Source organism: Hyla sarda, chromosome 1 (assembly GCF_029499605.1).
Source record: "Hyla sarda isolate aHylSar1 chromosome 1, aHylSar1.hap1, whole genome shotgun sequence".
NCBI lineage: Eukaryota > Metazoa > Chordata > Amphibia > Anura > Hylidae > Hyla > Hyla sarda.
Genome location: NC_079189.1, coordinates 553,819,212 through 553,841,705, shown reverse-complemented (window position 1 = coordinate 553,841,705; position 22,494 = coordinate 553,819,212). Strand labels below are relative to the sequence as shown.

At 41.1% G+C, this 22,494-nt stretch overlaps 2 long non-coding RNA genes across 2 annotated transcripts in view; one reads left to right on the top strand and one right to left on the bottom strand.

Annotated features, from left to right (window-relative positions):
* The window catches only part of LOC130311420 (uncharacterized), a 150,500-nt gene that overhangs the window by 126,146 nt on the left and 1,860 nt on the right, over nucleotides 1-22,494 (bottom strand). The window contains exon 2 of the long non-coding RNA XR_008859796.1: nucleotides 706-753. This is a non-coding gene — a long non-coding RNA (uncharacterized LOC130311420). The remainder of the gene's footprint in view (nucleotides 1-705; nucleotides 754-22,494) is intronic.
* The window catches only part of LOC130311431 (uncharacterized), a 43,318-nt gene continuing 21,903 nt past the window's right edge, over nucleotides 1,080-22,494 (top strand). Inside the window, exons 1-3 of the long non-coding RNA XR_008859797.1 lie at nucleotides 1,080-1,128; nucleotides 2,926-2,998; nucleotides 3,807-3,862. This is a non-coding gene — a long non-coding RNA (uncharacterized LOC130311431). The remainder of the gene's footprint in view (nucleotides 1,129-2,925; nucleotides 2,999-3,806; nucleotides 3,863-22,494) is intronic.

Genomic DNA, 22,494 nt, shown 5'->3' with positions numbered 1-22,494 from the left:
ACGTACAATTGCATCCTGTACATGACGCAAGCACCAGATCGGTGCTCGCTTCATACACAGCAGGTACCAGCTGCTATCAGCAGCCAGGGACCTTCTGGTAATGGCGGACATCAACAATCATGCTGATGTCCACCATTAACCTCTCAGATGCCGTGATCAGTACAGATCACAGCATCTGCGGCAATGCGGGCAATCTGATGTATGATCAGGGATCTGATCATCCAAAATGGCAGCCAGAGGTCGCCTCACTTGCCTCCACTGATCTCCTGGGGTCGCTGAAGATCACCGATAATACTTGCCTAATACAATGCCTATGCATAGCACCGAACCGTTCTAGCAATTAAATGATTGCTAAGAATAGTCCCCTATGGGAACATAAAATGTGTAAAAATAAAAAAATATATAAAAGTTTTAAAAAATTTGAAAAATCCCCTGTCACGCCCCCTCCCATAGAGTGATCGCCAGTAATCAGACCTGGAGCGAACATGATTGTAACGGGGTGCTGCGTGCAAGATCATGGGGGTCCCCAGCGGTGGGACCCCCGCGATCAGGCACCTTTTCCCCTATCATTTGGATAGGGGATAAGATGTCTTAGCGCTGGAGTACCCCTTTAAGGGGTTAAACAACTTCCCTCTATTTACTTGTTTGTTAAATCACATAATTTACCAAAAGTCTTAAAGACTTGGCTGTAAATTTTGCACTCACCTGTAACTTGCTATGCACTGCCTCTTGCTAGGCTTAGTCCATTTCTAGCTGCAAAGAGACCAAGAGGAAAACAGGTTGGGGTTGAACTTAGCTAACGTTATGTGCAGGAGAGAGTGGGAGATTGGGAGAGAGAAAGAAAGACAGAGAAAGACTTGGCTGTGTCTTAGAAACTGACCCATTTTTATCCTTCAGAAGATCCACACTGTGCCTAAAAGGTAAAATCACAGCTTTCCCCTTATTTCTTGCAGTCCATACATTTTGAGCAGTGACTCTTGTTTGACTTGTCAACAGCAGTAGTTCCTTTTTTAGACCAGGATTGTTTTGTGATTTAATCCTTTCCTTGCTTTCATTCTCTATACCACTTCTCTTTAGCTTGTCCTTCTCCTCCTCCTCCTCATCATCATCAGCAGGAGCTGTTCACTGGTAAGACCAAGGTTACTTTTTTAATGTAACTCCTTCCTTGCTGAGATGCACTGATGAACAAAGGCATATGTACGGTCCTGTGACTGGTCATGCAGTAAGGGAAAATAAGTACCTGTGTGAGTACTATTGGCAAATAGTCCAGCTCTGGTACAACTATCTGAAATGGAGAGAATAAGAAACAGCTGTGCACTATGGATAGTGTGCTCAGGGGCGTACTAACAGCAGTGAGAGACCAAAATTTAGCTTGTCATAACCTTGTGGGTTTATTGTAACAAAAACAAAACAAGATTTAAACTTTTGAAACAACTGGCATGATGGATAATGGTGCATTCACACCATGTCTTATTTATACGGGGACCGGATCCAGCTGGGGTGAGTGAAATCCGGGTGCCCCCTTTTTATTTATTTGAATGAGCCGACCGGAGTCAGATAGTGACTCCGGTCGGCTCAGTTTTGCCCTATATCCGTTTTTCTGACCGGTCCTAAAACTGTGGTAAACTACGGTTATAGGTCTGGTCAGAAAACTGGATACAGGGCAAAAATTAGCCAGTCGGAGTAACTGTTGGACTCCGGCCGGCTCATTCAAATGAATGAGAAGGGGGCATGGTCCCCATATAGCTAATACAGTAATTGCACCCTAATTTAGAAGACTGGTAGTTAAAAATGATGGGTCAGCATATGGCCGATCTGTATACAAGAATTGTAGAGCCTTATAGCAAATGTAAAATGGGCCCAGCCCCTAGCGCTCTGTTGTACTTTGCCTTTATTGCAGTTACTAGAATTTCATTATACACTCAGCTCTGTCTGCTTCATCTATTCACTTTATCAAAGTATTTTACATGGGTATAACCACCTCCTTTTTCTTATAAATATGAGAAATTGTCAAACTTCCATGCCATTACATGAAATAGCCATTTATTTTTTTCCCTTACCTTTATGTGAAACCACATGATAATTTAACATAAAAATTTTCTCTAATAGTTTTTTGATTTCAAGGTTTCTGGACAATAGAAGTAACAGAATGGAAGATCTTTTTTAATAATATAATGGCTATTTTATTTCAGTACTTTCATCTTGCTAAATTCAAATTAATTTTCATTCATGGATGAATGAAGGTATCCTTCATATTGAACATTCCAGCCAAATATTATAAAAAGAGTACCTGTCACCAAATAAACTGTTCTCAACTACCTCAGGCTATTTTCCATAACGATTCCTAACACCCCTCCTGCCCTTAAACTATTTCAGAGCTTTAAAAAGCAGTGTATCTTACCTTTTTTCTTGCTCGCATAGTGCAATTTCCCGGCAGGAGAAAGTGGCCGTTTCCCAGCAGGCATGACATCACTAAAGCCTGCTGGGGGACCACTTCCGCCCTCACATGTTTGCAGTTCTATGATGAATAGAAGACCTCAGGCTCTGTGCATGATTCAGTCTGTGCAATATTCAGTGAGGCTTTCCTGCAGGTTTCAGTCTATGCAGCTTTCTGTGTAGCTGTCAATCAAGCTCATTGCAGAGAAGCACTTCCTGAGTTTGGTCTCCTACCAGGCCGGGAGGAGACCAAACTCACTGTATTAACTGCAGCAGGGAACAGAACAGAGCCACCTAGTGGTAGTTTTTTTATATTACATTTTAAACATATTTATGTCAATAATTTTAAAAGCAAGTGAACACGAAAGTGACTGCTAAGGGGGAAGGGGTTGAGCTTGTTTTTATTATGTCCTAAAGGAATTTTTTTAATAGTAATCGATTGTTTTCCATCATATTTTCTCTTTTTTTCTCTTTTTCTTTCTTATTCAGATGAACCTGTTCTTCAACACCTCCACATTTGCTGGAGGGGAACACCGCGCCCCATCACGTCTCCACCCCATAAGTAAGTATTAAATCGGCTAAATCCATATTTTTTTCCATATATCATGCTCAAAGGGTCTCTATTTAAATATTTAAGTATTATTAAATGGTATTAGGATTAGGTAGTCATTGTAATTTTTTGTAAGATTAAAGGACAAATAATATTTAGATCTAGCAGAGCCTGTACTTGATTGGTATCAGGACAACCTGCTTCATAGGTTGTTCATTTAATGCCGGGTTCTAATCCTCCTATGCTGCTCACGACTCAACATCTGCTCTTTGTGTAGACTGTTATTAAATTTGTGAAATATTGAGATATAATATGTTGATTGAATGATAGGCAGGCAATTTTAGAGGAAGGCAGAAAAAGCAACCCTTCATTAAGTCCAAATGGACTGAGAGTTTTTAACCTATATATCCATGTCGCCTCATCTCTTAACAATTTTTTGTCTAGATTTCCTTCTCTCAGACCCAGACGGGGTTTAAGGAAACCCCAAAACTTTAAATTTGACATATCTCCCCTATGTATCTCACGGATGTGTCTAGCTAGAGGGGTATCCACACCCGTTCTGATTGTACTAAGGTGTTTGGAAATTCTCCTTCTCAGCTGTTGTGTAGCATACATCTTTGGGCATCCGCATTCCGCTATGTAAACTACTCCGGTCGTCTGACAGTTGATAAATTCTCTTATTTCATATTTACGTCCATCTGTGACGTTAACAAATTCTTTTTTCTTGGGCATAAATTTACAGAAATTGCATCCTCCACATGGATAGGATCCTTTTACTTTTGATTGTAACCACATTGTTTCCGTTTTCTCTTCTTTATAGTGACCAGACACTCCCTCACATTTCTGCCTCTACGATAGGTCACACTTGGGCCCATGGTAAGTACCTCCTTAAGATCATTATCCTCTAAAAGGATCGGCCAGTATTTTTTGAGAATCTCTAGAACCTGCTTATTGCTTTGATCGAAGGTTCCTATACATCTCACTATTCGTGGTTGTTCACCAATTTTTTTTGGTCTCAATAAATCAACCCTTGGGGTGTCTCTGGCCCTCGCAAAAGCATGATGCAGGATCTTTTTGGGGTAACCCCTGGCTATAAATCGATGGTATAGGAGTTTGCTCTCCTCCAAGAAAGCAGCTTCATTTGAACTGTTACGTTTGGCTCTGAGGTACTGGCCTATGGGTATACTGTTTTTCAGAGGTCTTGGATGGAAACTTTTCCATTAAAACCATTTCATTAAGACCATGGGGAGACAGTGTGTGCATGCGATAAATCCAAAACATTTCCAGGCGCTTAAGTTGTTTGAATCTGTTGCTAGCGGTCGCCGGAGTGATGGAGATGAGATGATCGCCATCTGGGTGAGCTAAATACAAATGTTTTGACACTCCATGTAATAAATATTTTTTCTTTATATTCTGTCGGTATTGGTTGAGACATAAGTGTAAGGGGAGATTTGTGCGGCCAATATATTGCAGAGGGCAATTGGGAGACTGAATCATGTATATAACATATTCCGTCTGGCAAGTAAGGTGAAATTTAATAGTAAATTCTTCATTAGTAGAAGTGGAAATGGCTGTTGTACGTCCATGTGTTATTTGTTGACAACACATGCAACGAGGTTTTTTACATTTGCAACTGCCATTTTTCAGTGGAAAACCCAAGATCCCATTGGACTGTTTTAGATTTTTGCACAGTTTTTTTATTTGGCTGTGACCCAAAATAGTTTTTAAAGATGGTGCTCTTCTATATATAAAGCCCGGTCATGTAGGAGGTATTTTCAAGAGATAAGGATCTGCTTGTAATATATGCCAATGCTGTGAAACAATTTTTTTGAGTAGTTTGGAGTCTCTGCTGAATGTAGTAATAAGATTTGAAGAATATTAACTGTCTGAAGAATCTAAGGTGCCTAGTTTTGGCTTTGGTCTGTTAACATACACTCTGTGCAAGATTTTTTGTGTGGTTATTTGCATCATTAAAAATTCTTTCGGGATAATGTTTTTCTTTAAAGCGAGTACGTAAAAGTTGAGACTGTTCTTTAAAAACATTAAAATTAGAACAGTTTTTGCGTATGCGCTTATATTGGCTATAAGGTATGTTGACCAGCCATTTTTTTAAATGTGCACTGTTAAAACCTAAGTAACTATTTGCATCAACTGTTTTAAAAAAAAAGTAGAGGTATGGAAAGTGGTGTCATCATGTGAAAAACAGACGTCTAAAAAATTGATACTGGTATTATTGTAATCCAGTGTGAAGGATAATCCCCAAGTATTTTGATTAAGATACTGGAGAAACTGCAAAATAGCTTCTTCTGGTCCCTTTCATACAAAAAATAGGTTGTCTATATATCTGTAATATGTCGCAATATTCTGCATCCATCCCCATCGATGAGGTCCAGAGTCGCACCTATTTATGCTAATGTTTTTTATGGGGGCTCTCGAGACAGAACATATTTGGAATAATCCATCGGTCATGCAGAATATTGTGACATATTACAGATATATAGACAACCTCTTTTTTGTATGGAAGGGACCAGAAGAAGCTATTTAGCATTTTCTCCAGTATCTTAATTCGAACAACTTAAGCGCCTGTTTTGGATTTATCGCATGCACACGCTGTCTCCCCATGGTCTTAATGAGGTCCGAGGAGTTATAGTATGAATTCCCACACTGTCTTTCTTGCGGTTTTCCGCAATTCAGTATTAATATGCGTTCTTTTGGCTGGTCACGTTAGGTGATTCGGTCTGTACCATTGCGCATGCGCTTGTCTTTGAGTATCTGTTTAATTCTGACAGTTACTGGTATTCTAAATTTTACAAATATTTTGTGTTTATCCAGATTTTATATATCTTGTATACGATATATTTTAATCTAGTTATTTTCATTCGGGTTTTATTCTATTTTAATTTTGTTTTTATGGTATATTTCATTTTGCTTCCGTTTGATGGCATTGTGATTCAACCTGGAAGTGTTTTATTATCATTCCTATATAACTGCGTATTCCATGTGTATTGTTATTGCCTGACGAAGAGCCCAGTTCGGGCTGGAAACGCTCTCTGTGTGTTTTAGCGTTGCAACATTCCAATAAATGGATTGACCATACTGTCTGAGTTCAGCACCCTATTTTACGTCCCGTTTTTCCTATCCTACTTGTGTTTGATGTTACCGGTTTCCTGCACCAGACGACCGGAGGGACTCAGAGGCTGCTATCTCTACTATATGCTACATTAGATGTTATGCTCTCTGCATAACATCATAAGGTGAGGGGCCATCCTAACGGCTCTTTTCCTTATTCCAATTATTTACCTAGGTAATCTGCACTAGGTGCGCGCCTTTTTCTCTCTTGTGTTTTAATATCTATCTATATATATATATATATATATATATATATATATATATATATTACATCCCCCCTCAAAGATGCCTTTGATGTATGCCTACTCCACCTACAAAACCAACATTAAAGCACTACTGTCATTTTACACAACATTTGACATGTAATCAGGCATGAACTGTGTTTCCTATAAATCAATGCAGCAGCATGTGGTTGGCCCACTACATGTCAGAACAGTGACAACAGCTGCAATAGACCCCACCCCTGATCACTGTGATTATTCAGAGAATCCAGACTTACCCTTCACAGTGCAGTCAAAGTAATGAGGGAAACTGAGCTGTGTAACTGATCTGTGTCCCCCAAAACATCCAAATTTCTTATTTACCCCATCAACAACCTTATAACCCCCTTCCGTTGTACGCACACACATACACCTGTAAAAATGTGTGCTGACTTTTCCGGTGATGTTTTTTGTGTTGACGTTTCAGTAGTTTGGTTGTTTCGTCTTAAAATAAAAAAAGTTAAAACAAAAAAATTGTAAAAAAATAAATAAAAAAGTATATATAGAAAGTTATGAATGTTTACTTAGCCTATTTAGGTAGGTTATATTATGGATAACATAACATTCGCATATGTCTGTAAAAGTGTGTGCTGAAAATAAGGGGCTGTTTTTGTGCTGACATTTCAGGTGCTGTTTTGGTAGTCAGAAAACTATAATTTGCCTGGTGTACTATGGTTAGTTAGACATTATGCCATGTTGTGTTCAAAAACAGCCAGTGAGGAACATTTCCTAAACACTGACTTATCTAGTGAGGACCCCCCACAAAGGCATACTCGGTCAAGTGACTCCAATTAGATTCCCCAAACTATGTTTTCTCCCCAAATTCTAATTTATTTATAACACTGGGAACAGGGAACTGGATGCTTTTTTTTTTCACAGATGAGTCAGTAAACTTAAATGGGCACTGTCATTAAAATGTTTTTCCTGAAAATGATAGAACAGGTAAAATACCGTAAATAAGATTTGTAATTTACTCCCTGTAAAAAAAAAATATTTTTAATGTCACTTTCATGGTCTTATAAATCTGGGTCTTCCTTCTGGTACAGACTGTATTGAATAGAACTCACTACCCTGTTTCATACACAGGCAGAGAGGGAGTGCTATTCACTGCCTATGGCCAGACCGCACTGAGTTTGGTCTACTGCCAGTCCAGCAGGAGACCAAAGTGTGTGCTTTTGAGCAGACGGAATGCGGTCTGGATCAGAAGGGAGACCCCTAGTGGCCCGATTTATAAGGCCATGAAAGTGAAATAAAAATATATATTTTTTTACAGGAAGTAAATTACAAATCTTATTTATTTTACCTGCTCTATCATATGCAAAACAAAATATATATATTTTAATGACATCCCATTTATTGGTTACACAAACCATTTTCTACGCATCTCAGTATCTGGCCAGGAACCCTGCAAGTGGCCAGATGTGGCATCCCACCAATGCCACAAGGAGTGGGGGTTCCTTCTCACCATTGATTCAATGAAATTATGTATTATATGTTATGCTATTTGAACTCGCTATGGAGCACTGTTACAAATCCCACGTTTCAGCAACAATGGCCAGTACCTTGCCCCTAGTGACCCCACCCCTGAAAGATTATTTCATCCACTACTCAATTAAATATGACAGAAGCTTACAACCCATAAAATTTTTTGTCAATGATGACAATTTCCAGTTATGTCCCCACTATCCTCAACGGCCAAATCTGGGTATTGTGGTACACTAAAGGCACAAAATATTAAGCACTGAAATGGCATAAGTGTAATGCTTTGCATTACATTCTGAAAACTCAAGTACTGTCAAAGTGATCACAAAAGCCCTCGTTAAATTCTTGGAGGGGTATAATTTAAAAAATGGGGTCATTTGTTTAGAAGTTTCCATTGTACTGATACCTCAGGGAAATATTCCAGGTAAATTTGAGCTCAAAAGCCAAATGCTTCTCCTTTTTCTTTGAGCCCCACCATGTGCTTATACAAAAGTTTATGGGATATTCTCATATTAAGGAGTGCAACATACTGGGCCGTGGTTTATTTGAATTTTTTTTTAATAAATATTTTTACTTATTTTCTACTACTGGGAAAGCTGTGTGGAAATCAGTATAACACATCGACCTATTTATTCATCATTCCATCTTCTGCTCCTGAGTGAAATTTATTGAGCTGCAGATTTTCTCTGCCCTTTCATAGATATGAACTTACCCATGCAGATTTTGGGAGCGTTGTGAATAGTATCAAAGTATTGTGCTGTACATTGCTCATGTTACACTGGTGCTGACTGATCAACGTTACTCCTATAGGTGGTAAAGGATTTCTTGCATCTTACACCCTGAAGGCTGGGTTATGTATAAAAGGTAGACTGAGTGATGTAGGTGAAGAATTGGCTTTAATTGCACTAGATTTTCCTTGTTTCCTGAAAGGATTTTCCTGAGAGGATTTGACTAAATATTGAATTTATGCGTGAAAGTAAAAGCAAAGTCTGTGTAAAGTGCCTGTAATGAAAGATCCACATTTCCTTGTTTACTTTTATCTCTATGATTGTCTTATTATCTTAAACTATCCTAAACTGACCTGTTTCCTGCATCTGTAAATTCTTTAATTTGCAATGTTCTCTGAGGCTACAGAATGTATTAAATATATTGATACAAAAACTCTGTTAAGATTCTTGCTAAAATAACTGTATATATATATATATATATATATATATATATATATATATATATATATATATATATATATATTAGTGCATTTAAAAGCTTACAAATGTGCGTGTAATAAAACCCAATACTTTTTCCCTGTCATTCCATATTATTAAACATAACTTAATTTCTCATCTTATTTGTTATGGGTACTTTGTGTGAATGGATTACTGACATCTGATGACAATTTCATATCAATAGCACCTTTGGAAATATGTTTAGTGAGAAAAAGGGTAACGTGTTCAATACTTATATCACCCACTGTATATATGCATCCGTTGTGTTACAGAGAAAATTGGTTAAAACTAGAATCAGACTCTATAGGCGGCCTCCTGTCATGCACCATGAACAAATGGACATAGTCACAGAGGTAGTGTTAACGCATGGGACATCAAAAGTATCATCGTCGGACTGTGCCATTACACATTACACCTTTATTCATAACTTTGTTAATGTTAATGTGTCATTCATACCTATACCTATAAGATATTGCTAATTGTGATTTGGGGCTTACCATGGAACAGGCCCACTAAGGCAGGTATCGGCAGTAGTGGATTTTAGCACCCTAAATGTAATGCCAGATTAATACTACAACTTCCTGGTATGTGACTTTGTATTGGAGGGTCTGATTGGCCTTATTTTACATCTAAAGATGAGTGAATTTATGAAAAATTTTATTCGGCAGATTTGCCGAATTTTCCGAAAATATTTGGTCCGGTCCGAATTTTATTTTGGTGAATCACTATTAAAAATGGCTATTTCCGGCCTACAGAGAGCCTCAATAGTGGTGTAGAACACTTTGCTTTGTCCGAACACACATAGGGAGTGTGCTGTGTTAGTGAAATAATACTGTTATTCAGTATGACAGGCAGATTACAGGCATCGCTATTAGAATCACTGCCGTAGAGCGTCTGGATGTGGCAGATTTTTTATGTAATTTTAATTAAATTTAATTTAAATTTATTCAAATTTTTTGATTACCCATTCTGGTGAGCATCGAGCTGGTGGTGCGCCGTGAGGTGAGCTACCACCTGTTCCAGCCCCTGCCTCTCAGAACCCCCATACTCTGAGTGTAGACTTGAAAAGGAAGGGACTGCATTATGTGCCATTGGATAAGTGGGCGCATAAAGCTAGAAGTGGCTGCAGTGAAAAAGCTCTTACTTGTATCTTAAAATCTAGCTGGCAGTCCTCCGCCAGGTGAGATACTACCTGTTCCTGCCCCTGCCTCTCAGCTCCCCTCCTGACTGTGAAAGTGTGAATGTTTCATTTAATCAGTTATGGTTCATTGTTATCACTCCAAGTTGTTTCATTGGATTCTTGTGATAATTCCATAGGGCCTCAGTCTGGAAAAAATTGCATTGATTCTTTTAAATTTAAATTTAAGATTTATATTAGATTTTCAAGTTCAATGTCCTGGTGTTTACTCTGAACTGATGTTGTATGACCACAAAACTCAAACTAATAAGGAGGTGGCAGCAGCATGAGGAGAACATAATCTGGCAGAATGACACAGCCTGAAATTGGCAGCAGCAAGAGGAGACCATATAGTGGCAGAACAACCCAGCCTGCAGCTCGCGGCGCATGAGGAGACCATAGAGCCCCACAATCCCTAAGATTTAAAGATGAATTTTATCATTTAAATATAAGATTTATGGTAGCTAGTGCTACCATAAACATTTGTAGGCAATGTCCCAGGCCCACCAGCATCAGTAAGCCATATAGTGGCTGAATGACACAGCCTGCAGCTCTCGGCAGCATGAGGAGACCATAGGGCCTCACAATCCCTAAGATTAAAAGATGAATTTTTAAATTTTAATTGAAGATTTATGGAAGCTAGTGCTATCATAAAACTTGGTAGGTAATGTCCCAGGCCCAGCAGCATCAGTAAACCATATAGTGGCTGAATGGCACAGCCTGAAGTTGGCGGCAGATCAGGAGACCATATAGTGGCTGAATGGCACAGCCTGGAGTTTGTGGCAGCATGAGTAGAACATATAGTGGCTGAATGGTACAGCCTGGAGTTGGCGGTAGCATGAGTTTAACATATAGTGGCTGAATGGCACAGCCTGGAGTTGGCGGCAGATCAGGAAACCATATAGTGGCTGAATGGCACAGCCTGGAGTTGGCGGCAGCATGAGTAGAACATATAGTGGCTAAAAGGCACAGCCTCGAGTTGGCAGCAGCATGAGTAGAACATATAGTGGCTGAATGGCACAGCCTGGAGTTGGCGGAAGATTAGGAGACCATATAGTGGCTGAATGGCATAGCCTGGAGTTGGCAGAAGCATGTGGAGACCATATTGTGGCAGAATAAGACAGCCTGGAGGTGGCAGAATCAGGAGTCCTGAAAGTGACCCGGTGACAGAGTGGTGTGGTGGGTGGCAATTCCAGTAACTGGTGACGAAGGTGGGTGAAAAAAGGTCTGATGCAGAGGAATGTTTGTAACTGGGGAGCAGTGCCTTAAATCTGTTTGGCACTATCCATATTTCTGAAGTGTTGGTGTGTCACCATGGTCAATCTACTCTGATGCATCAGGCATTGGTGGGTGGAAATCCTGTCTGATCCATGCCTGATTCATCTTCACAAAGGTCAGTCTCTCCAAATTTTTTGTGGACAGACGAGTTCTCCTTGGGGTGACTATGGCCCCCGCCGCACTAAACACCCGCTCTGATGGCACACTACTGGACGGGCAGGACAGCTTTTCATGTGTTGTAGGAAATGAAGCAGTGGAATGATGTAGTTCATCCCGTAATCCTGGCGACTGACTAATAATGTGGCTTCCTCAAAGGGCCTGACAAAGGGCAGGTGTCACATATAGGCTGCCACTGGTTCACATTGAAGTTACACAGGGGAGCCCCCCTATCCACTTGGATCATCAAGAAATCGGTGATGGCTTTTCTCTGTTCGTATAGTCTGTCCAACATATGGAGGGTGGAATTCCTCGCAAATGGGACTATGTTGGGGGATACCGTTCTGACACTGCAGCTCAAGGAAGGTGTGCTTTGCAGGGCACGAGTGGCTGAAGTGAATGCAAAGTTTCCTTGCCTTTTGCCATGAAAATGGGGGGAACACTTCAGGAACCGCTTGACAACCAGACTGAACATGTGTGCCATGGCTCAGCCTTCCTTGTCTCAGAGCAGACAAGAAGTTCTTCCCGTTGTCAGTCACCATGGTTCCCATTTTCAGTTTTCCTGGAGTAAGCCAGGCTTCGATTTTGTTATGAATTACTTTTAGCAGTTCCTCCCCTGTGTGACTCCGTTTGCCAAGGCAAACCAGGTGAAGAACAGCATGATACCGCCGTGCCCTGCACACATAATATGCTGAAGGGGCACTGAGACTTGTCTGTGCAGTGGAGGCCCTCTCTGCCCTGCTCTCTGTAATACACTTCTGTAGAAAGTGACTGGGAGGTTAATGGCTGCAGTATAAAAAAAAAACTGTGAAAAATGCACTGCTCTCTGTCCACCAGAATGCTGACATGACTATGAGGTGAAACACTGCTGTAAAAAGCTTGTCTGTGTAACACACAGCACTGTCCTATCTCTCTACAGTGAAAGGATGAAGTGACGAGCCGGAATATGGCTGCCGATTATATCGGGCTGTGACATCACAGGGGTGACTGGCTGCTGATAGGCTGCATCCTGCATGTGATTCAGGGTCATCCTGCCTACCCTCGTTCCCACCTTCCCAGAGTTCCTTGCCCCATGTCCTCACATTTGGATATGCCATTTTAGATGCCCTGGAGCCTGGACCGCATTAAAAGAAGTTTAATGAAGCGATAGAATCGCGGCGATATTCACATTCGTTGCAAATCCAATTTTTCATGAATTTGTAACTAATTTGAATTTGTCAGCTTCGATTTGCTCATCTCTAGTTACATCTGACACAATACATATGCTGTGATTTGATATGATATTTAACCCCTTAACCCCTTAAGGACCAGGGGTTTTTCCGTTTTTGCACTTTCATTTTTTCCTCCTTACCTTTTAAGAAATCATAACTCTTTCAATTTTGCACTAAAAATACATATGATGGCTTATTTTTTGCGCCACCAATTCTAATTTGTAAAAACATCAGTCATTTTACCCAAAAATCTACGGCAAAACGGAAAAAAAATCATTGTGAGACAAAATTGAAAAAAAGAAACGCCATTTTGTAAATTTTCGGGGCTTCTGTTTCTATGCAGTACATTTTTCGGTAAAAAATGTCACCTTATCTTTATTCTGTAGGTCCATACGATTAAAATGATATCCTACTTTTATAGGTTTGATTTTGTCATACTTCTGAAAAAAATCATAACTACAGGAAAATGTATACGTTTAAAATTGTCATTTTCTGACCCCTATAACTTTTTTTTTTTTTCTGCATATGGGGCAGTTTGAGGGCTCATTTTTTTGCACCGTGATCTGAAGTTTTTAGCTGAACCATTTTTGTATTGATCGGACTTGTTGATCGCTTTTTATTCATTTTTTCATGATATAAAAAGGTACCAAAAATACACTATTTTGGACTTTGGAATTTTTTTGCGCTTACACCATTAACCGTGCGGTTTAATTAATGATATATTTTTATAATTCGGACATTTCCGCACACGACGATAGCACATATGTTTATTTTTATTTACATTGTGTTTTTTTATGGGAAAAGGGGGTGATTCAAACTTTTATTAGGGGAGGGGTTAAATGATCTTTATTCACTTTTGTTTTCACTTTTTTTTTGCAGTGTTATAGCTCCCATAGGGGGATATAACAATGCACACACTGATCTTTTACATTGATCACTGGTTTCTCATAGGAAACCAGTGATCAATGATTCTGCCGCTTGACTGCTCATGCCTGGATCTCAGGCACTGAGCATTCATTCGGCGATCGGACACCAGGAGGCAAGGTAGGAGACCCTCCTCGTGTCCCAGAGCTGTTCGGGATGCCGCGATTTCGCTGCGGCGATCCCCAACAGCCCCCTGAGCTAACAGGCATTGATTAGAGGCTGGGCAGTCCGTGGTTAGAGGCTGGGCCCGACCAGCTATGACGCGACGTGGCCCCGCGTTATGGAAAGGGAAAGGACTCAGGACGTACCAGTACGTCCTTGATCCTTAAGAGGTTAAGGACTGAGCCCTTTTTCACCTTAAGGACGCAGCCCTTTTTTGCAATTCTGACCACTATCACTTTATGCATTAATAACTCTGGGATGTTTTTTAGTGACATATTCTACTTTTACACAGTGGTAAATTTTTGTCGTTACTTGAATCCTTTCTTGGTCAAAAATCCCAAAATTTCATAAAAATTTCCTCTGCTTGTAAGGAAAATGGATATTCCAAATAAATTATACATTGATTCACATATACAATATGTCTACTTTATATTTTCATCATAAAGTTGACATGTTTTTACTTTTGGAAGACATCAGAGGGCTTCAAAGTTCAGCAGCAATTTTCCAATTATTCACAACATTTTCAAAATTGGAATTTTCCAGGGACCAATTCAGTTTTGAAGTGGATTTGAGGGGGTCTTCATATTAGAAATTCCCCATAAATGATCCCATTATAAAAACTTCACCCCCCCCCCCCCCCAAAGTATTCAAAATGACATTCAGAAAGTGTGTTAACCCTTTAGGTGTTTCATAGGAGTAGCAGCAAAATGAAGGAGAAAATTCAAAATCTTCATTTTTTACACTCTCATGTTCTTGTAGACCCAGTTTTTGAAATTTTACAAGGGGTAAAAGGAGAAAAATCCCCGCAAAATGTGTAACTCAATTTCTCTCAAGTAAGGAAATACATCATAGGTGGATCCTGCCGTCGAGACCGTCGCCGCTGATTCCTGCCTTATGGACCGATCCTGCTGCTCCTGTCGCCGCCACCGATCCTGAGGGGATCCCCGCCAGACCAGGACAAAGTAGGAGACCCCCGCCGGTGCCGATCTCCACTCCGATCGCCGTCCCGATCACCGCCCAGCAGGTCAGTGATTGGTCTGTCGTTCTGACCGATCAATCACGTCTCGGACAGCCTAATTCACCCTTTTTTTCCAGGTCACCGGGTCACCAGAGATCCGATTGACCCGGAATAGCAGCAAATCGCCAGTCTGAATTGACCGGCAATTGTCCGGGACCCCCTGGGTGATATTCCGGGATGGCTACTGATAGATATCAGCAGTCATCCCGTTCCGATCACCGCATCCAGAGATGTGGTGATCCAGGAAAACTGTGCCGTAAATGTATGGCGCTGTGCGCTAAGTACTTCTTAGCAGCGCCGTACATTTACGGCGCTCATCCTTAAGGGGTTAAACAGTTGCTTGACCATATATATATATATATATATATATATATATCATTTTCATCATAGGTATACCTCAACTATGAGAGATATAATGAGTAAAAAAATCCATAAAATCACAGTGTCTGATTTTTTAAGAATTTATTTGTAAATTATTGTGGAAAACAAGTATTTGGTCAATAACAAAAGTTCATCTTAATACTTTGTTATAAACCCTTTGTTGGCAATGACAGATGTCAAACATCTATAAGTCTTCACAAGGTTTTCACAGACTGTTGCTGGTATTTTGGCCCATTCCTCCATGTAGATCTCCTCTAGAGCAGTGATGTTTTGGGGCTGTCGCTGGTCAACACAGACTTTCCACTTCCTCCAAAGGTTTTCTATGGGAGTTGAGATCTGGAGACTGGCTAGGCCACTCCAGGACCTTGAAATGCTTCTTACGAAGCCACTCCTTCATTACCTGGGCAGTGTATTTGGGCTCATTGTCATGCTGAAAGACCAAGCCCTGTTTTATCTTCAATTCCCTTGCTGATGGAAGGAGGTTTTCACTCAAAACCTCACGATACATGGCCCCATTCATTCTTTCCTTTACACAGATCAGTCCTGGTCCCTCTGCAGAAAAACAGCCCCAAAGCATGATGTTTTCACCCCCATGCTTCACAGTAGGTACGGTGTCATTTGGATGCAGCATTTTTTCTCCTCTAAACACGATGAGTTGAGTTTTTTACAAAAAGTTCTACTTTGGTTTCATCTAACCATATGACATTCTTCCAATCCTCTTCTGGATCATCCAAACGCTCTCTAGCAAACTTCAGACGGACCCGGACCAGGGCAAGATTAAGATGCCCCCCCAATAGTTCCCCCACATTAGGTGCAGTATAGTTCCCCCACATTAGGTTGGCTGTATAGTTCCCCCACATTAGGTTGTAGTTCCCCCACATTAGGTTGTAGTTCCCCCACATTAGGTTGGCAGTATAAGTCCCCGCACATTAGGTTGGCAGTATACTTCCCCGCAAATTAGGTTGGCAGTATAAGTCCCTGCACATTAGGTTGGCAGTATAAGTCCCCACACATTAGGTTGGCCGTATACGTCCCCCCACATTAGGTTGGCAGTACTGTTCCCCCACATTAGATGCAGTATAGTTCCCCCACATTAGGTGCAGTATAGTTCCTCCATATTAGGTGCAGTATAGTTACCCCACATTAGATGCTGTATAGTTTCCCCACATTAGGTGCAGTACAGTTCCCTACATTAGGTGCAGTACAGTTCTCTACATTAGGTGCAGTATAGTTTCCCCTACATTAGGTGCAGTATAGTTCCCCCCACATTAGGTGCAGTATAGTTCCCCCACATTAGGTGCAGTACAGTTCCCCCACATTAGGTGCAGTACAGTTCCCCCCACATTAGGTGCAGTATAGTTCCCCCACATTAGGTGCAGTATAGTTCCCCACATTAGGCGCAGTATAGTTCCGCCACATTAGGTGCAGTATAGTTCCCCCACATTAGGTGCAGTACAGTTACCCCACATTAGGTACAGTACAGTTCCCCCACATTAGGTGCAGTACAGTTTCCCCACATTAGGTGCAGTACAGTTCCCCCACATTAGGTGCAGTATAGTTACCCCACATTAGGTACAGTATAGTTCCTCCACATTAGGTGCAGTATAGTTGCCCCACATTAGGTGCAATATAGTTCCTTCACATTAGGTGCAGTATAGTTCCCCCACATTAGGTGCGGTATAGTTCCCCCACATTAGGTGCAGTATAGTTCCTTCACATTAGGTGCAGTATAGTTCCTCCACAATAGGTGCAGTATAATTCCCCCACATTAGGTGCAGTATAGTTCCTCCCATTAGGTCTAGTATCGCTCCCCACATTAGGTGCAGTACAGTTCCCCCACATTAGGTGCAGTATAGTTCTTGACATTAGGTGCAGTATATTTCTCCACTAGTGTTGAGCGGCATAGGCCATATTCGAATTTGCGATATTTCGCGAATAAATGGACGAATATTCTTCATATATTCGCTAAATTCGCATATTCGTAATATTCGCATTTTATTTTCACATATGCGAAAATTCGCGTATGCGAAAATTAGCATATGCAAATTTTTTCGTATATGCGAAAATTCGCATGCCAGTCTCACACAGTAGTGTTAGAGCCTTCTTTACACCACACAAGCTGGAAGCAGAGAGGGGTGATCACTGTGATGTGTACTGTGGAAAAAGAACAAAAAAAAACCGAATATTCGTAATCACGAATATATAGTGCTATATTCGCGAATATTCGCGAATTTGCGAATATGCGATATTCGCGAATAAAATGTGCGTTGCGAATATTCGTGAGCAACACTATTCTCCACATTAGGTGCAGTATAGTCCCCCACAGTAGGTGCAGTATAGCTCCCCACATTAGGTGCAGTACAGTTCCCCCACAGACATACAGCCTTCAGCCATATACAGTGTATGGCCTATGTCCCGAATGTGACGGGGGTCACAATCTACTGCTATGGCCTATGTCCCGAATGTGACGGGGACATTAGGTGCAGTATAGTTCCCCCACATTAGGTGCAGTATAATTCCCCCACATTAGGTGCAGTATAGCTCCCACAGTAGGTGCAGTATAGCTCACCACATTAGGTGCAGTACAGTTCCCCCACATTAGGTGCAGTATAGTTCCCCCACATTTGGTGCAGTATAGTTCTCGACATTAGGTGCAGTATAGTTCTCCACAGTAGGTGCAGTATAGCTCCCCACATTACGTGCAGTACAGTTCCTCCACAGACATACAGCCTTCAGCCATATACAGTGTATGGCCTATGTCCCGAATATGACGGGGGTCACAATCTACTGCTATGGCCTATGTCCCGAATGTGACGGGGACCCCCTGCGGGGTCGGGGCCCGGAGCGAGGGCCTCCTGCAGGATCGGGGCCCGGAGCAGGCACTCCAAGAGCGCCAATGATGATCCGGCCCTGGCCCGGACATATAGTGGCTTAAGCAGGAGGACACGTCTTGCACTACATGATTTGAGTCCCTGGTGGTGTAAGGTGTTACTTATGGTAGCCTTTTTTACTTTGGTCCCAGGTCTCTGCGGGTCATTCACTAGGTCCCCCCGTGTGGTTCTGGGATTTTTGCTCACCGTTCTTGCCATAATTTGCATGGAGCCCCAGATCGAGGGAAATTATTAGTGGTCTTGTATGTCTTCCATTTTTAAATAATTGCTCCCACAGTTGATTTCTTCACACCAAGCTGCTTGCCTATTGACGATTTAGTCTTCCCAGCCTGGTGCAGGTCTACAATTTTGTTTCTGGTGTCCTTGGACAGCTCGTTGGTCTTGGCCATAGTGGAGTTTGAAGTGTGATTGTTTGAGGTTGTGGACAAGTTCAAACAGGTGCCATTAATACAGTTAACAAGTGGAGGACAGAGGAGACTCTTAACGAAGAAATTACAGGTCTGTGAGAGCCAGAGATTTTGCTTGTTTGTAGGTGACCAAATACTTATTTTCCACCATAATTTGCAAATAAATTATTTAAAAATCAGACAATGTGATTTTATGGATTTTTATTCTCATTATGTCTCTCATGGTTGAGGTGTACTTATGTTACGCCGAGCTCTCCGGGTCCCTGCTCCTCCCTGGAGCGCTCGCGGCGTTCTCCTCTCTGCAGCGCCCCGGTCAGACCCGCTGACCAGGAGCGCTGCACTGACACTGCCTGCGGGGATGCGATTCGCATAACGGGACGCGCCCGCTCGCGGATCGCATCTCAATCTACTTACCTGTCCTGGTCCCCGGCTGTCACGTCATGGCTCGCGCGGCTCCACTCTCTAGGGCGCGCGCGCACCAGCTCTCTAAGATTTAAAGGGCCAGTGCACCGCTAATTGGTGCCTGGCCCAATCAGTGTAATAAGCTCACCTGCTCCAGGCCTATATTACCTTACTTCCCCTTCCCTGCATTGCCGGATCTTGTTGCCTTGTGCCTAGTGGAAGCGTTTCTGTGATTGCCTTACCAGTGTTACCTGACCTTCTGCCGTTACCCTTGACTACGAACCTTGCCACCTGCCTTGACCTTCTGCTACGTCTGACCTCGCCTCTGTCTAGTCCTTCTGTCCCACGCCTCTCTCAGCAGTCAGCGAGGTTGAGCCATTACCGGTGGATACGACATGGTTGCTACCGCTGCAGCAAGACCATCCCGCTTTGCGGCGGGCTCTGGTGAATACCAGTAGCAATTTAGAACCGGTCCACCGGTACGGTCCACGCCAATCCCTCGCTGACACAGAGGATTAGGAAGGATGTTTTACATATTTTTACAGGACAGGGTATGAGGACGGGATGTGAGGACAGGATAGGAGGTCGGAGGACAACGTTTCACCAGCCTCACACTGGCTTTTTCAAGTGCGAGGCTGGTGAAACATTGTCTATGCACATGATGGAATAAAACCACCCTTTCTTTGCAACTTGTGGAGTGCTGCATCATATTTACTATTGTTTGGATTGAGGAACCGACGGACCCAGGTTCCAGCTATGCGGGCACCCCTAATTTCACTTTTCTTCTGGATATTGATTGTGCCGTTTCTATTTGCATTATATATATATATATATATATATATATATATATATATATATATAAAACTGCAATAGAAACAGCACATCCAAGAAAATATGGCAAGAAGGGAAAAGGGTGCACACATGTTCCGAACCTCGGCCCACTGGTTCTTCAATCCACAGAAAAAATGCAGGCAGCACACCACAGCTTGTATCCAAAAGGAAAGTGAGTTTCTTCCATGATGTGATAGATGTAAATTTCCATTTTCTTTGCAGATATTCCAGTTTTATTAAATGTTCTCCATAACACAGCAGAATATGGAATGAACTCATCAGGACTATACCATCCTATGCGACGAGCTAGCTATTCCCTTAATATTGTTTGAAATATATTGCACAGTTGTGGTAGGAGTTATGTGCATGCTTTACCCTTGTATAATTGCACATTGAATGTTCTTATATTTACATTTAATTACCTTATCATTGTTTGGTTCCCTGATGAACACAATACTTTTTGATGTTGGTACTTGGGTCTGGGACCACATTAGAGCAATCTTTTCCATTGCTCCTCTAACTTTTATGCCCTGCAAGGCCCCCCTCCTAAGACTTCTAACATCACATTGGAGGCCTGACTTCCTATTCCAGTGGTCAAAGCTATTTGGTTTATACATTTCTTTTTTTTTTTTTTTTTCTTTGTGGCAATATTTTTATCCTTAAGAGTAAATAAAAGGTATGTTTTATTACTATTATTATTATTATTATTAATAATAATAATAATGATGATGATAATATTAGTATTATTATATCTATTGCATTAATAATAGGCTTATGGTGTGTGATTTGTCAATATCTGCTGTGTTATGGAGAAAATGTAATAAAACTGGAATATCTGCAAAGAAAATGGAAATTTAGATTTTTTTCTTCTTCACTTCGTCACTATTCCTATGAAAAACATAAAAGCTTAACAAACTAAATGTCATTTTGAATACTTTGAAGGGTGCAGTTTTTTAAGGAGGTTTTTAATGTAATGTTTCCAACAGTAAGGCTCCTCAAATCCACTTCAAAACTGAACTGAACCGACTGATCATAAGAAAAGGGTAAACCTGTCACCCAAATGAATTAAGTGTGTTGAGCACTACTGACCACTGAGCTCAGATCCCCACCAACCATCTTGTCTTATCTTATGGACAGGGGATACATTTGAGAGTTGGAAATACCCTTTAAAAAGGTTTGTTTAAAATTAATATGTCAGCTCTACAGTAAGAGCTACAGACATCATTAGATAGCTGATATGGAAGAGTTAATGGTGGTTGACAAACTCCTTTTCATTTTTCAGTCATCACTCATCACTTGCCCTCACCTCCCAGTACCTGCTTGACTGACCCTCTGGTGATAGCAGGCTGGTATTATTAGGCTGGAAATGGGAAAAAAATATCTTCCTTTCCTTGGTACTACTGGGATGCTGCTGTTGTTTTGTTTTTCTACCTGAGTAGTTATGGAAAAGATAAAAAACAACAACAGCACAGCCTAGTAGTACTAGGTTGGGAAGAGCCTTTAATACCAACCTGATAAAACCAGCCTGCTACCACCTTAGTTCTGGAGCCTCAGTTTTGATGCTCCAGAACTAATGGTAATTGGCTCTTTCTAGTACAAGGGGTGCTGGTGGATACTGGGTTTATAAGGCTAAGTCTCCACTTGTTTTTTTTTTTTTGCAAAACGCAAAGAAAAACGGCAATTCTGCCGCATGGCGTTTTTTTTGTCAAAAAACGCTGCGGCCAGATGTTAGCTGTAAGTCAATGAGAAATCGCTAATTTCAAATTCCACTTTGCGTTTTTTCACTTTGGCGTTTTTTAATCCTTTTGGCGTTTTTTTTTTCACTTTTTCTGCATTTTTTCTGCTCTTTGGTGTTTTGAAAAAACGCTGTAGTTCCCTCAAACTGGCGTTTTTTGTCAAAATTGTGGCATTTTGCTCCAATAGAAGTCTATGGGAGTGAGAAAACTACAAGAAAACGCTATGTGGATTTTAACTTTGCCGTTTTTGCATGCAGTTTTTAATCTTTTTTGGACTTTAGCGATCCAAAAAAGTGATGTAGATAGCTGTTTTTAATAAAATTTCGTAGGGTACCATTAAAATTTTTTTTTCAAAAATATACAGTAGTGAAGGAAAAAATTGTATCTAACGAAATGTATATTATTGAAAAAAAGCGATTACTTCTTAAACAGGGATCAATTTATGTGTGCAGGGAAATAAAAACGTAGCCGACAATTATAAAAATGTATTGTGTGTGTTTTTCACTTTTTTGCTTTATTTTTCACATTTTTTTTAGTTAGTACTACTACTCCCAGCATGGAACACACTGTTCCATGATGGGAGTAGTACTACCTGTACAAATAGACAGATTGCCCGCTGCGATCTTTCTGTATAATATATAAATGTGACGGCCGCTCTTCTATGGTCCCCTGCACTGACGTATATTTACACTTGTTCATATTTCCCACAGAGCTGTGATTGGCCAGATGGTTCCAGCCAATCACAGCTCTCTGTGAGAAATAGGAATATGTGTATATATACGGCCGTGCAGGGGACCATAGGAGAGCGTCCGCCGCATCTATACATTATACAGGAGC